At 36.7% G+C, this 15,768-nt stretch overlaps 1 pseudogene; it reads left to right on the top strand.

The window, feature by feature from the left end:
* The window catches only part of LOC149146363 (uncharacterized), a 54,379-nt pseudogene extending 51,601 nt beyond the window's left edge, over positions 1–2,778 (top strand).
* Positions 2,779–15,768: the final 12,990 nt, after the last annotated feature.

The raw sequence follows: 15,768 nt of genomic DNA, 5'->3' as shown, positions 1-15,768 counted from the left end.
TTTATTCTAAAGAAAGTTTCTTCTTTCAAATAAAAATATTTCATCATGTTGTCAATAATTGTAAAAGTTATTATGGCTTTAACTATGAAAGGTAAACTTTAGTGAGTGATATGAAATAATATTTTTATTCTTTGACACATAATTAATATGATCTTTAGAAATGTACCAATTACCATATCTTAATTTTGGATTTATATACATGAAGTTTTTGCATTAAGAGAAAATCCTAGGAGGAAGCTCATTGTAGAACAAGGTATAAATTATGGCCATAAAGTCATCTACAAATGTTTTGAGACTATTTTTTTGATCACAATCTCTTATAACCTAGGTCCATTTAAAAACCATCAGTAATAGCTCCATTCCAAAACCAATAGTAACCTTCCTTGTTGATCAACCTTCCTTAATATCAAATGCTAAAGTAAGCTAATTGATGATATATTAGGAGACACACTAAATATGGTTATGAAGAATTTCTAATATTCAAAAAATTTCAATTGCTCATGGATTATATCAAATAGGAAACCAATATAATTGAATCTAGTTGATTGGATTATCTAAGGATAAACCCTAGAGTAATATCATCAACTGATATACCATTTGATATCCCAATATTATGCATATCATAGCTACAACTTTAATAAAAAAATCATTAAATAAAGATGACCTTAAAGGAAAATTTAACTCATGCATGCTTGGATCCACTAGTAATAGCTTGGACAAAAAATTGATCTTCTATTTTGTTGTCAATACCAATCATGAGTGAACATGTGTCTTGGAGTGCTAAAGTTGATTTGCATTAACATCGTTCCACTTCAAACACCTCATATGAATCTCAACTCATTTCTTCGTTATGAGATAAGAGTGTCGTTTATTGATTCGCTCTTAGTTTTAATTCCTTTGGTTGTGCTCTAGGCTCTTAAGGCATGAATAAGACCAACACACAACCTTGATTGGATATGGATGGAATGATCTACAACACCCACCTCTTCCAAAGTTTCAACCCATTGTTAGGGTGTCCCCATAGAGAACAAGGGTTAGCAAGGACAATTAATGGAAGAAGTTAAAAATTGATTATGATATCAAGACATTAATTCTCTTCAATATTATCATACAATTTGATTGTAGAAACAAAACAATGATGCTTTTCTCAAAAGTGGGACTTTCAAACCTGATTTCATAACTTCTAATTTTTTTTTTGGAATTCAATAGCTTCAACTAAAAACCAGTTTATTCATGCCCCTAGGGATTGATTACTTTTTTTATTCACTTGTAATTCAATTTTTTGAAATTAAAATCAAGATTTTGAATCACAAAATGAGCAATTAAAAATATAGAGTTTGAACATTTGGTTCTTATTGGAGATGATACTTCCCTTCAAGGCATTAAGAATCGTAGATTTAAACGTTAATCCCTCAGGTGTGATCATTCACTCGTGCCCGTTGATGAGGCATGGGGAAAGGTTAGGGACTTGATAAAACTGGAGCAGTGGCCAGGGAAAAGTTAAGAATTCAGGGAATTGGGAGGGGCGCCATATAGGTTGAGTACTAGATAGAATGTCACCCCAACCAAGGGGACCTCTAAAGAGATACACCAGATGCATTAGCATAAAAGGAGAGGGTGGAGAATAAACGCTTGTTTTATCTTATTGCATGCACACACTTAGAATGTAGAGCATGCAATAAGATAAAACAAACTAAGGGAAGAAGAGAGACAAGCTATTTGTTAGAGGGACTAGGTATGAAAATAACTTAGAATCATTCAAATTAGTCTTTACTGAGCATGGAGAAATTGTAGATGTAGTTTTCGTCACTGGAAAGACCACTGGTAAGATCAAGGGATATGGGTTTATCACATATAAACATGTTGATTGTGCCTTGAGTGCTTTCGAAGAACCCAACAAGATGATTGATGGTAGAATGGTTGTGTAATCTAGCTGTTGCTGGGGAGAAACAATCACAACTAAACTACCTCCTTCAAAAGCCCATACAACCAGTTAATCCCTTGCAACTCCAACAACACCTTCTTCCACCCATGGTACCTATACATCCCATACAATGAGCTAATCCCTTTCAACCAGCTACAATAGATCATAACTTAAGGAGGGTCTATGTGGGTAATGTTTCTGAAGACATGAAACTTGCTCGAATGAATAATTTTTCTCTCATTATGGAGACATTGAAGAAGGTCTTGGTGGTTTTGACAGAAAAATGGTAGGTCCAAAGGATACCTCTGTATTCTTTACAAAACAATTGAAGCAACAAATCGAGCCCTCGAAGATCCTATTAAATCAATAGATGGGCATCAACCTTTTTGTAAATTATAATTTGAAGGAAAAAAAATAAAGTTGCAATAAACCAGGGCCAAGCATCAATACCAGTTATTGGTCTAAATCCACATGCATTAAGTGATGTAGCACTGCCAAGTTTGTCTAGAGAGCCTACTACAACAAACCTCCCTTATAGTTCATTAAACTCTTTAGCACAATTGGACTTGGGTCGCCAACTTCTTCTCCAAGGAACAACTTCTTGTCGAGCATCACTAGGTGCAGGTAGTTACGGTCATGGTCCATATGGATCCTCTCGAAATGGAAGTCACTCATATAGTAGTTTTAGAGGTGCAACATCTCATTATGGTATTTCTTCAAGTTCATCTGTTGCCCAAACTACTGCATATGATGGAGCAAGTCATTTCCCCCTTACATCTCATCAAATTCAACTCACAGGCACATCTCCATCATTAGGAGTTCTTCTTGGCCTGCGGTCTTTCTACACATTCTAGGTTTTCAAATTCTTATTCTTCTTCTCCCATTTGTTTTAGTTAATTTTCAATTGTATTTATATATATTTGAAATGTTTGTTTTGGTATTTTTTCTTCCACTATATGTCAAACACCACTTATGAATCTTTGAGCCTTTTGATTTAGATCTCCTTTATTATTTTTCTTCTACCTTGTTTCTTTGGCAATTGATGAGAATAAGTTTGGAGCAAGGTTGGCAAAACAACCTGTTTCTAGCATTTTATGTCTTGTTTTTAGTTTATTGTCACTCCTATTTAAAATGTACCCTTTTGAATAATCAAATACCTTAGCTTCTTGCTCTACGGGATGTGATGAGAATAAGCATAAGTCATTGTGGTAATTGAGGATAATGGTTGGTATTAAGTATGGAGTTAAAGTCAGGATGGCCAAATCATAGAGCAAATTTATGTTCTAATTATGGTGTACTGTTACCGTATGTGAGGGAAATTGTAGGCAAGATGTCATGGTAAGAAAGGGAACTTGGTTTACAAGGTACATTTTAGTATGTGTTCCATATTTAGAAATTGTTATCTTAATTGATTTTACTATTAAATTACCAATTTTTGTTAAGCTATGTGCAAATAAGAACTCCAAAAAATATTGAATTGTATGAGAGTGGTTAGGTAAAAGGGTGTTTGTAAGAAGTGAAGAAATATTTGAATGAATTTGTAGTCCATCTTTAGTGTTAGGTAGTGATTTGATCTTGTGGTTTGTTATTTTCATCAATATTTTTCTTACTTATGCATTCATAACAAGATCAGGATGTTTTGCATATCTGTTTTTGTTCTTTAACTATGGATTCTATTTGAGCCAATGTTGATTTCCATCTCTTGTTTTTATTTTATTGTAGATTTTTTGTGGTGTATGCTAGAGTTTTTCAATTGACTATTTTACATCTACTTTTGATGTATTTTCTTGTATGTTTTATTAGTTTGGTTGTATATTATAACATTGACTTGAAATCAAAACCACAGTGTTGGACAAGATTCAGTGACTCCATGGAGGTTTATTCTTGGTGTGATAGGCTTGGAGTTTGTCTCATTTGCTGGCATGATTTTGAATTATTATGAGTGGAAAGTGTCCCAGAAGCAAATGATTGTATAACAAGAAGATGATATATGTTGGGATGCATTTGTTGTGTTTCTACATATTTCAATTTGTCTCTACATATCCAAAATCCAATACATTTTTTGGTTGCTTGCTTGGATTATTTTTTGTTTGCTAAGTGGTTTGGGCCCTAAGATGACTACATGCTTTGGCTCAAGAAAATGCAACCATAGGGCATAAAAGTAGTAAGTGTGACTCAATAAAAGGAAAGGATTCATATTTGTTAAAGAAAAACTCCTTTCATGAGTTGTATTGTTGTTATTTTAGGTTTTGTTATTTCATGGAATTTATATAAATTTAAGTTCGATATGTGTACTAGTTTGTATGCTTTTGGAGACTAATATAATATTGTGCTTGTTGCATAGTTTGAGTTTGGCTTCTCAACATTGCCTCTATTTCCAGTTTTTTGTTCAATCATGGCTTTCATTTGTTCACTTCAAGAAGAAGATATGACAATGATGTCTAAGCCCAAAAAGGTAAATAATAATTGTTGTTTGATGATTTCATGCCTCGCAATATAAAATTTAAAATCTTTCAATATTTAGTGGTAGTCCTTATGTATTTCTTCTCACTGTAGTCACATACTCTTCCCCCCTATAGTTTTGAAAGTTGAGGAAAATTTAAGGGATGCATCATCATCATCATAAATTCTTATCAAATTACCCCAGCCATAGACTTCTCTAAAAAATGTTTACAACCCTTATATTCTGATAAAATCTATTAGCATTTGTGGGCTCTCTTCCATTAAATCCTACTCCCATTCCATAGAAGAACACGTAGAAGGTTGTTTTTGGAAAGAAAGGGGGTTATCCTATTTTTTTATCTTTGTTTTTCCTCGCCTTATAAAATTTATTTTAGTATCGTGCACTTTCGTTTATGGAAATTCTTATATGAAGGGTTCTAAATTTTGAACAATCAACATATGCATTCTTGATCCAGGGGGATCTCCAGACACCAGTGGCATGGAAAAGGCTCAAAATTCAAAGTGGCAGAAAGGCGATGAACTTGAAATTAGATCGAAATGATCGTCACCCTGATTCCAACGGTGCGAAGGACACTCCAATCCAAGTCCAGATGAAGGAGATAAAGGTAGTCAAAGTTGGGTTGACTTTTTGATGATTGAGCAGGTTTAATGAAGGCACAATTTGGAATTTTTCTGGCAGACAGAATCTGGCCAACTCCAGCCAGATTCCGGGAAAAATCATGGCCTCATTAAAAAGACTCCTTCAGTCAAAAACCGAATTTCCAAAATTGTACAATTTGTTTTTAAAAACAAAAAATATATAAAAAAAGGGGGGTGGCGGGCCACCAACCCCGCCACCCCAACTCCCATCTGCATATTAACATAAATACATTGGTGGTGGGGTGAGCCACAACCCCCGACCCCTCCCACGGAACAACAATAAACACGGGGTGGGCGGCCATGACCCCGCCACCCCACACCTTGGCACCGTTATGAAACATGAATAATGGGTGGTGGGTCGACCCCTGGGGCGCGGACCCAACCACGCCCAAATAAAACCACCAGCCCTGAATTAATGGATACCGGCGGAGGTGGGTATGGTGGGCGGGCCACCCAAGGCAGGCTTGACCTAACCCATAATTTGAAATTAAGGGGTTGTTTAAAATTAAAAATATTCGGTGTATAAGAAAAGGAGGAGGCGGGGTTTGACTGCCCGATCTCCTCCCTATTAAACAGATCTCCAACCAACGTGCCATAATGGTTTCATTGAAAAATCCACCAACCATTTTATACTTAAATGTAGTTTGTCAGTGTGCCCATGGAGAGGAGGCAGTGCACACAGTTCGAGGCAGAATTTTGCAAGAGGGCCTAATTTTCACTTTGTCAGAATTTGACATATTTTATATGGTTTCAGCACTTCTCAACGCCACGAACACAATGGCGCTATTTGTTTCTCCATCAAGGTTCTGCATTTTTTGGCCATTTTTTAGTATGGAGGTATAAAACTCCTTTTTGTAACTGATGCTTGTACTCTTCTTTCTCATGCCACTTAATGAATGAAGGCCTCCCCATTGAATCGAGCAGGGCTTGGAGACATAGTCCAAGTCGGACGAACTCTGTCATCAAATCTTGTTGTATTCTTTCATGCTTTATGTGTTTCTCCTCTTCTCTCATGTGCACATTAAGTTTTCTATGTTAAGCTACAATGTATGCATGTAATTCTTTAACACATCTATAAGAAAAAGATTTTGGATCAAGTATCAGAGCAAGTTTTTTTAGATGTGAATTGCATGTTTGTATGCTAACAAGAACTAGGCTCTGAAGAGGTGAAGGGAAACTAAATTCTTTTGATCCTGAAGCAGGGCACTCACATCGAAGTAGAAACATGGCAGATGAAGAGGCTCATCATGAAGAGGAGCGCAATTTCTGCAAAACCTTCTATGCAATGGCAGAGAATGTCGGTCAGTTGCTTTCAAGGCTCGAGAAAGAAAAAGAGAGAAATCTAGAAGAATAAGGTTCAGTGCATGGAAATGGTGGAGAAGAACCCCCTCCTTCTCCTTCCATGAGTGAAAGTTCTTCTTCCTCTCATCAGCATCATCATAGAAATTCAAGGGATGCATCTAAGAAACCTTTCTTTAAATTAGATATCAAATTTGATCTTCCCATGTTTAACGGTGAAATTAATGCAGAAAAGCTTAATAACTGGATTAGGCAGATTGAATTATACTGCAGGATTCAACAGATCGAAGAGGACGAGGCAAAGATTCAACTGGCCTCTCTTCGGCTGAGTAGCACCGCTCTCGTTTGGTGGGAGATAAAGTTACGAACTAGTAAGAGTGTGGGTAATATTCTTTCCTCATGGCCTAATTTCATTTCTGCATTAAAGGAACACTTCTATCCCTTGGGTTATAAACAAAAAACCTTAATGGATTGGCAATACTTAAGGTAAGGGAGAGGTCAGGATGTTCAAAGCTTTACAGAGGAATTTAGAAAGCAGGAACTTAATTTGGGCATTGCACTTGACTCACCTGAGGTAGTAACTAAGTATATTGGATCATTACATAGTTACCTTAGACATTCATTATTATTGTTTGAACCAACTACTATTGAATTAGCCAGTGTAAAGGCCATCCATCTTGAGAATAGGGGCAAAAATGAAAGAGATGATCATTTCAAGGAACCACCTTTCAAACCTCCAAATGGAAAACCCAAAGTGAAAGGAAAAGGAAAGGAGAAGAGGATGGCATCAACCAAGAAAGATGAAGGAGAAAGACCTTATTGCACTCACTGCAAAAAGGAAGGTCATGATGATGATCATTGTTGGAAACAATACCTAGAAAAGAGACCAAAGAAGTATGGAGGAAAAGGCAAGCAGAAGACAGTGGCAACTGTGCAGCAAGACCTTGGATCTGATTCGGGAGATGAAGCATTGATCACAATAGTAGGAACAAAAGGTACTCTTACACCTCATGTTAATTCTAAATCACATGAAGGCACTAGTTCAATAGATGAGTCTCTTCCTAATGAACGAAAGAGAATTGAGCTATTTCATATTAGAGTTATCATAAATCATATGAAAGTGGAAACTCTATTTGATACCGGATCCCAAGCAAACTTAATTTTAGAGTCCTTGGTAAAGAAGCTAGGCTTGGAAACCAAACCACATCCAAAACCTTACCCACTTGGATGGATACATGATAAAGCAAAACTGAATGTAACTAAGCAGTGTAAGGTTAAATTTGTGATTGCTTCTAAGTTAGTGGATGAGGTAAAAATTGATGTGATACCATTGGATATTTGTGGCATGGTGTTAGGGAGTCCATATCTATATGATAGAAATGCAATATTCTTCCGTCATGAAAACAAATACCAAATCACAAAAGATAGGGTAGAATATATCGTAAGGGCTCATCAAACTAAAATCAATTCCAACCTTGTAAGTGTAGGACAAATGAAGAGGTTGGTGAATTCCAGTAAGGGTTGCATGCTTATGGTTGTAAGGGGAAAAGATGCAGAATTATCTGATGCTTTCCAGGTTTGTGATCATGTGCATAAAAAGGAATTATGTGAATTAATTTCTAACTATGATGAGATGTTTCAGGAACCAAGGGGATTACCTCTAAAGAGGGAAATCCAACATGAGATCCATTTTTAGCATGACGCTCCTTTACCAAATATTGGCATGTACAGGATGTCGACCATTGAGATGGAGGAGATCAAAAGTAGGTGTCGGAGCTATTGAACCAAGGGGTCATTAGACCGAGCACTTCTTCATGCGGCTCACCGATTGTCTTAGTGTCAAAGAAAGATGGCACATGGAGGATGTGCGTGGATTATCAAGCACTAAACAAAATCACAGTGAAAAATCATTACCCTCTTCCCTGCATTGATGACTTATTAGATCAGTTAAAGAATGCTATCTATTTCACCAAACTGGATTTGCGTAGTGGTTATCACCAGGTCCGAATTATAGAGCAGGATGTGTGAAAAAACACCTTCAAGACCAAACAAGGGTTGTTCGAATGGATGGTGATGCCATTCGGACTTTGCAATGCTCCAACCACTTTCATGAGGGTCATGAATGATCTCTTTAGGCCTTTCATTGATGAATTTGTTCTTGTCTATCTAGATGATATTATTATCTTTAGTAAAAGTTGGAATGAACATGTATGTCATGTGAAGAAAGTGCCTGATGTATTGAGAAACAAAAAACTCTATGTAAAATTGTCAAAGTGTGAGTTTGGGAAAACCTCTTTGGTTTACCTAGGTCATATTGTTGGTCATGGTCAGCTAAAAATTGATCCTTCTAAAGTTGAAGCAATTGTAAATTGGCCTAAGCCTACTAGTGTAACCGAGGTTCGCAGCTTTTTGGGTGTAGTACAGTATTGGAGGAGATTTATTGCCAATTTCTATATTATTGCAGCACCTTTACACGCATTAAAAAGTGTAAAGAAAGTCTTTCAATGGGGAGGAAAGTAGCAGAAGTCCTTCGAAACATTAAAAGAAAAGATCGACACCGCACTAGTCTTGGCCTTACTAGGTCTCCAATAGCCATTCGAGATCGACACAGAGGCTAGTGGATATTCCATGGGAATTTTACTGATGTAGCAAATGAAGTTGATATGTTACCATTCAAAGAATTTCTATCAGGCTGTGATAAACTATCCCACCTATGACAAGGAATTATATGCCTTGGTCCAGAGTGTGAAAAAGTGAAAACACTACCTGATCGGCAAAGGAGACCATCATCCATACAGATCATCAGCCCTTGCAGTATCTTTAATCACAGGCCAAGTTGCAACAATTTCGTCATTTCAGGTGGATGGGTTTTCTTCAACAGTTTCATCTGGTAATAAAGTATAAGAAGGGAACTAGCAACAAAGTGGCCGATATGCCATATCGCCCTCCTATTTCCGCTTCTGTTATTTTGCATAATGCTTCGTTATCTTTTGAAAGTTATGCTGAACAATATGCTAATGATAATGAATTTAAGGAGATTTATGAAAAACTAACCCATGGTTCACAGGTGGACAACTATCACTTGCAGGGGAAACTGTTGTATCACCTTGGCAAATTGTGCATACCCACAAGAGAAAGGGTACATGTAATCTGGGAGGCCCACACCTCCCTTGTGTCTAGTCATTTTGGCATTGAAAAAACTTTGTGTCATGTACAAAGATTTTGTTTTTGGCCTCATATGAAGAACATTGTGACTTGCTATGTAAAGGGATGTGTGATGTGTTCTGTTTCAAATCCCTCTAATAGAAAACTTGGGCTCTACACACCACTTCCTATTCCGAGTCGTCCATGGGAAAGTGTGTCGATGGATTTTATAGGAGGTTTTCCTTTGTCTAGGAAAAGTCACGACTATTTGTATGTCATTGTTGACCGTTTTAGTAAGATGTGTATTTTAATGCCTTGTAAAAAGCAGATCACTACAGAGCAGACTACTCATCTTTTCTTTCATCATGTTTGGGTCCATTTTGGGTTGCCCACATCGATTGTGTCAGATTGGGACTCTTGCTTTCTTGGAGAGTTTTGGACCAGCTTGTGGAAGATGATGGACACCAAGTTGAAAAGAAGCACGAAATTCCATCCACAGACTGACGGACAGACAGAGGTTGTCAACCACACCGTGGTACACTTGTTGCGAGGCTATTATGGGAAACATCCTAAGTTGTGGGATGAGAATCTTCCATATGTGCAACATTCCTACAACCAAGCAATGCACTCATCTATGCATTGTTCACCATTTGAGACATGTTTTGGCTACCTACCAAAAGATCCTTTTGATATGGTCTTTGGAAGGGAAGATGACTCCAGTGGACGTGATGACAGGGACAAAGCACAACAGTTCATTTAGCGGATCCAGTTGATTCACCAAGCAGTACAGGAGTAGTTGGAGAAAATTCAAGCCCGGTACAAGGCTCGACATGACAAACACCGAGTCGACCATCAATTTCAAGTGGGTGACAAAGTGTGGTTCCATATCAGCAAGGACAGGATGAAGGGAGAAGGGAAGAAGTTGCGACCAATCCGGTATGGTCCATTCACCATCTTGGAGAAGATTGGAAACAATGCCTTTCGTCTCAATTTGCCGATATATATGCAAATGTACTCCGTAGTGAATGTGGAGAACTTAAAGTTGTATGAGCCACCATTGATTATGGACACCGAGGAGGTGGGCACAGTTTCTACAGTTGATGACTTTGCACGAGAGTATCTTGATGAGTTACCTGAAGACATCATCCTTGACAAAAGAATTAGGACTTCACGATGGGGAGATGTGGAATACCTTCGAGTTGGTTTCAAGGGGATGCACCCTAGCAAGGAAAAACGGCTAGAAAAAGAAAGAGTGAGGGAACAATTCCCTCACTTGCTAATGGACTGATAAATCTTTTTGCGGTCCAAAAGCTCCTCAATGGGGAGGATTGATCTAGGAGGATCTCCAAACACCAGTGGCATGGAAAAGGCTCAAAATTCAAAGTGGCAGAAAGGAAATGAACTTGACATCAAAATGAAGTGCTCATCGCCCTGATTCCAACGGTGCGAATGACACTCCAATCCGAGTCCAGATGAAGGAGATAGAGGTAGTCAAAATTGGGTTGACTTTTTGATGAATGGTCAGGATTAATGGAGGCACAATTTGGAATTTTTCCGGCAGACAGAATTCAGCCAAATCTAGCCAGATTCCGGGCAAAAATCGTGGCCTCATTAAAAAGAATCCTTCAGTAAAAGATCGAATTTCAAAAATTGTACAATTTGTTTTTAAAAACAAAAAATATATAAAAAAGGGGGGTGGTGGGCCACAAACCCTGCTACCCCAACTACCATCCACATATTAACATAAATCCATTGGTGGTGGGGTGAGCTACAACCCCCGACCCCTCCCACGAGACAACAATAAACACGGGGTGGGCGGCCATGACCCCGCCACCCCACACCTCGACACCGTTATGAAACATGAATAGTGGGTGGTGGGTTGGCCCTTGGGGCACGGACCCAAACACGCCCAAACACAACCACCAGCCTTGAATTAATGGATACCAGCGGAGGTGGGTATGGTGGACGGGCTGCATAAGGCGGGCCCGACCCAACCCATAATTTAAAATTAAGGGGTTGTTTAAAATTAAAAATATTCGGTGTATAAAAAAAGGAGGAGGCGGGGTTTGACCGCTCGACCTCCTCCCTATTAAAATATCTCCAACCAACACGCCATAATAGTTTCATTGAAAAATCCACCACCCATTTTATACTTCAAGGTAGTTTGTTAGTGTGCCTAGGGAGAGGAGGCAGTGCTCGCAGTTCGAGGTAGAATTTTGGAGGAGGGCTGAATTTTCACTTTGTCAGAATTTGACAAATTTTATATGGTTTCAGCACTTCTTTATGCCATGAATGCAATGGTGCTATCCATTTCTCCATCAGAGTTCTGCATTTTTCGGCCATTTTCAGTATGGAGGTATAAAACTCCTTTTTTGTAATTGATGCTTGTACTCTTCTTTCTCATGCCACTTAATGAATGAAGGCCTCCCCATTGATCGAGCAGGGCCTGAAGACATAGTCCAAGTCGGACGAACTCCATTATCAAGTCTTGTTTTCTTCTTTCATGCTTTATGTGTTTCTCCTCTTCTCTCATGTGCACATTAAGTTTTCTATGTTAAGATACAATGTATGCATGTAATTCTTTAACACATATATAAGACAAAGATTTTGGATCAATTCTAGCAACAATTGTTGTAGAATAATCCCAAAAAAAGTCAAAGAAGAGGGAAAACAAAACAAAATGACTTTTCGTTGTTGTGATTTTATTTTATTGAGCTTATTGTACTTCCTATTTGGAGTTTCTTGTAGATAATTGCAATCTTATAGTCTTTCATGTAGCTAATTCTGTTGAAATAATTATTTTTCTTGTAGCAAATTGACGGGATGTGAAATGGCATGTCGACATGGTTGAGCAAAAAGGGTGGTGAAAATGAAATGGATCAACAATGAGAATATAATAATAACCTTTATTCATGTATTTTCTTTAGTTTTCCTTGCACTTTACTTAATTAAATCTTTGGTTCAACTCTATTTTTTCTTATTTATTCTCGATTGGTGATGTGACATTATGTCACCTTTTGCATGAATATTGTTGGTTGTCTCATATGAATATGGTATCTCTACCAATTACGAGAACAATTATATAATTTCCTCCTGTCACTTGTTATGTGTAGGACATGATCCCCATAGTGAATAATGGTGTGATTTATACTATGTACAATGTTGCATTTTATATGTTGAAGTTGCTACACGACTACCTGCAGGGGTTCCTATGGAGGTACATGGTACCATGCAGAGGTTGAGGTACTCCAAATTTTCATTTATTGTTGAGTATAAGTCATGCATATAGGTTATTCTATTTAAAATCTTAAGGCTTGGATATGAAAATTTCATTGACTTGTAGCTTTTCCTCAATCCTATAGCCTATCTGTAGAAGTAAAAGGAACTTGGAGAATTTTCTTGTTAGTGATCATTTAGATGGATTTTTTTCTTGAGTGGATAGGTCTTAATGAAAAGTTATTAAAAATGAACAAGGATAAATATGGAATGGAAAGAAAATAGAATGTGATGGAAGTGAAAATGAAAACTAGTAATGATGAGATAACTATGGTAATGTACGAAATGGAATAGTTTTGCTACAAAGTGAAAATAAGTGCTTTGATGACCTGGCGATGATGTTTTTTAAATTTATTTATATCCTTGTACTTTATACTAATGTGATTTATGCTTCTCCATTTCAAGTTTGTCCTATGGTAGGCTCTTTAATTACTTTATAATTTCTTAACAGATAAATTAGAAACTATGCATGTCATTATCAATGCCATATTCATTTGGAACTTGTGAACTATCGTGTATCGTTTATGTTAATATAATATGTTAAGTTCTAAAGAAATTGTAGTATTAATTAATCTATTTATTATGGAGTGTAGGTGTTATTTTTTGTGTATCTTGGTGTGCACTACAAAAAAACTTTGCACTTACAATTTTAACATATGTTTATTGGTTACATTTAACAATGATTGTTATTGATTGTTGTATTTTGACATCTTGAATTAATTAATAACGAGAAGCACTCCCAATTAGTTTTATAGACCCCATGGCCAGTAGGATCTAAGCATGTAGCTCATTAGCCATAATTGCATCGTGAATACTCACTGTTTTCTACTTTTTGGCATGCAAATTAGTCGCAACAAATTTACATGATTCACAAGGTGAGAAATCAACCTTTGATGTAATTGCAGATTTAGGTTTGAAAATTATAGGTCATTTATAGGTTATAAATGTCTTCAAAGTTTCACTTCTAATTGACTATTCACCTAAACATATTGAGTATCTTATACGTAATTATTTTTCCCTCCACTTTTCATAATTGCCATAACCATTAGGTAGGGACCTGCAACTTTGATGCTATTTTGTTTGTTTAGTAAAATATTTTCCAAGATTTTACGAAGTTTTATATTTTATTGAAAGTTGTAGAATTTACAATCTATAAAGTTCTATTTTGTTTGTTTAGTAAAAGATTTTCCAATACTTTACAAAGTTTTATAATTTATTTAAAGTTGTAGAATTTACAATTTATAAAGTTTCAAGGTCTAATTTTTTAAAGTCTAATTCTTTAAAGGGTTCTAGCTCAATGGAAGAGAACCTGATTTGCAAGTAGGAGGTCGGTGGTTAAATTCCATTGTGCCCCGATATTCATATGGAATGGTGAAGATTAGTTTTTGGCGACGATGAATCTTTTGACCATCACCAATAAGCTTATGGTGACATTTTTTGACCCTCGCTAAAATATAAATTGGTGATAGTAAACAAATGCCACCATTTATATGTATCGATCGTAACGACCATGAAAGGTCCATCACCGTAAATTGTTGTTGTTCATATGAAATGGTGATGGTCAATGAACATCGCCATATATATGCATCAATAGTGATGACCATGAAAATTCCATCATAATAAATTGTTATTTGTTCATATGAAATGGTGAGGGTCACTATTCGTCATTATAATCATTATTCGTGATGCACCATGAGTGCCACCACAACACCTACACTTTTGGCGATGCCACCTTTGGTGACGTTCAATTTTTTGGTGATGGATGCTAAGATCCATTACCATTTCTCATATGAAATGGTGGCGACCACTATCCATCATTATAAATCATTATTGATGACGAACCTTGAATGTCACCACAACAACTATACTTTTGGCGATGCCACTTTTGGTGACGTTCACCTTGTGGTGACGGAGGCTCTTTTGACCATCACCAATGGGCTTATGGTGACATTTTTCGACCCTCACTAATGACCTTTTTTGTTGTAGTGAAGGCTTAGACTCAGACAAAGAAATCCCAACAAATATAAACGACTCACAAAAGTCTATTGTACCATCCACACCCAACTCTAATGTTTTGAGAAAAGTGGAAAAAAAGAAAGGTAGGAAATAATAGGTTAAGTCTCTGATAAGTTCTTATTGGCCTTGGTCAACAACATCCACTATTATGCATATGCCTTAAGCATCTACTATATGTAATTTTTTTCATTTCCTTTTGAATAAAATTGCTATTTTTCCTGAGGAAAAAAAACATTAAAATATTTTTATAACTTAAAAGAATTACACATCGTAGATAAATATATGAATATAATAGTTTTGTCGTTAACTCAACTATTTCTTTTACATCTAACTGGGTGATCTGCATCTCTAAGAGTTTAAATTGATACAACACTTTTTCTATGGGCCCTAGATGGCCATATTGGGTTGGTCTACACCTCTTCTCCCACCCCATGCTCTAGATATCGCTAATTTTAACTCATTGATTATAAAAGGGTTGCAATACCGGAAGGAAACAACTTCTTGTATTATCAGGAAGTTAGAATAAATTCCAAATTAGGTCAAGGTTTTTGGACCACAGTCAAGAGCATGAACCCTACAACTGGCTCAAAGTGGCTTGGTAGGCCAATTGAAGTGGATTTGGTCCTCCTTGTATTACGTAAGGTTGTGGGTTGAAAAAAAATAGAAATCCATGATTAAGGGTTCTATAATTTCAACTTTCTATGGATTTTTTGTTTTGATCTTCTTTCTTAAGAAACAAGATGATCAAGATATGATCTTTCGAAGCAAGCCTTACTTCATGAATTCCCAAGCTTATATTTGGATTGACGGAGTCCATATTTTAATTGTGAATGAGATGTACCATCTTCCATCCTTGTTTAGGTAAACCTCCCCCATTTTCCCCTGCACTAATGGAATGATACTATTTCCATAAATATCTACAATGCACTTAAGAAATATATTAATCAAGGAAAGCCAATAGAGGGGCTCTTCTCCTATGCAAGGATACGCCTAGAGGTAGATTTGGA

Source organism: Pinus tabuliformis, chromosome X (assembly GCF_031772625.1).
Source record: "Pinus tabuliformis cultivar Carrire ecotype Pingquan chromosome X, CPIR1, whole genome shotgun sequence".
NCBI lineage: Eukaryota > Viridiplantae > Streptophyta > Pinopsida > Pinales > Pinaceae > Pinus > Pinus tabuliformis.
The sequence above is the reverse complement of the archived record's forward strand: the minus strand, read 5'-3'. Positions and strand labels throughout refer to the sequence as shown.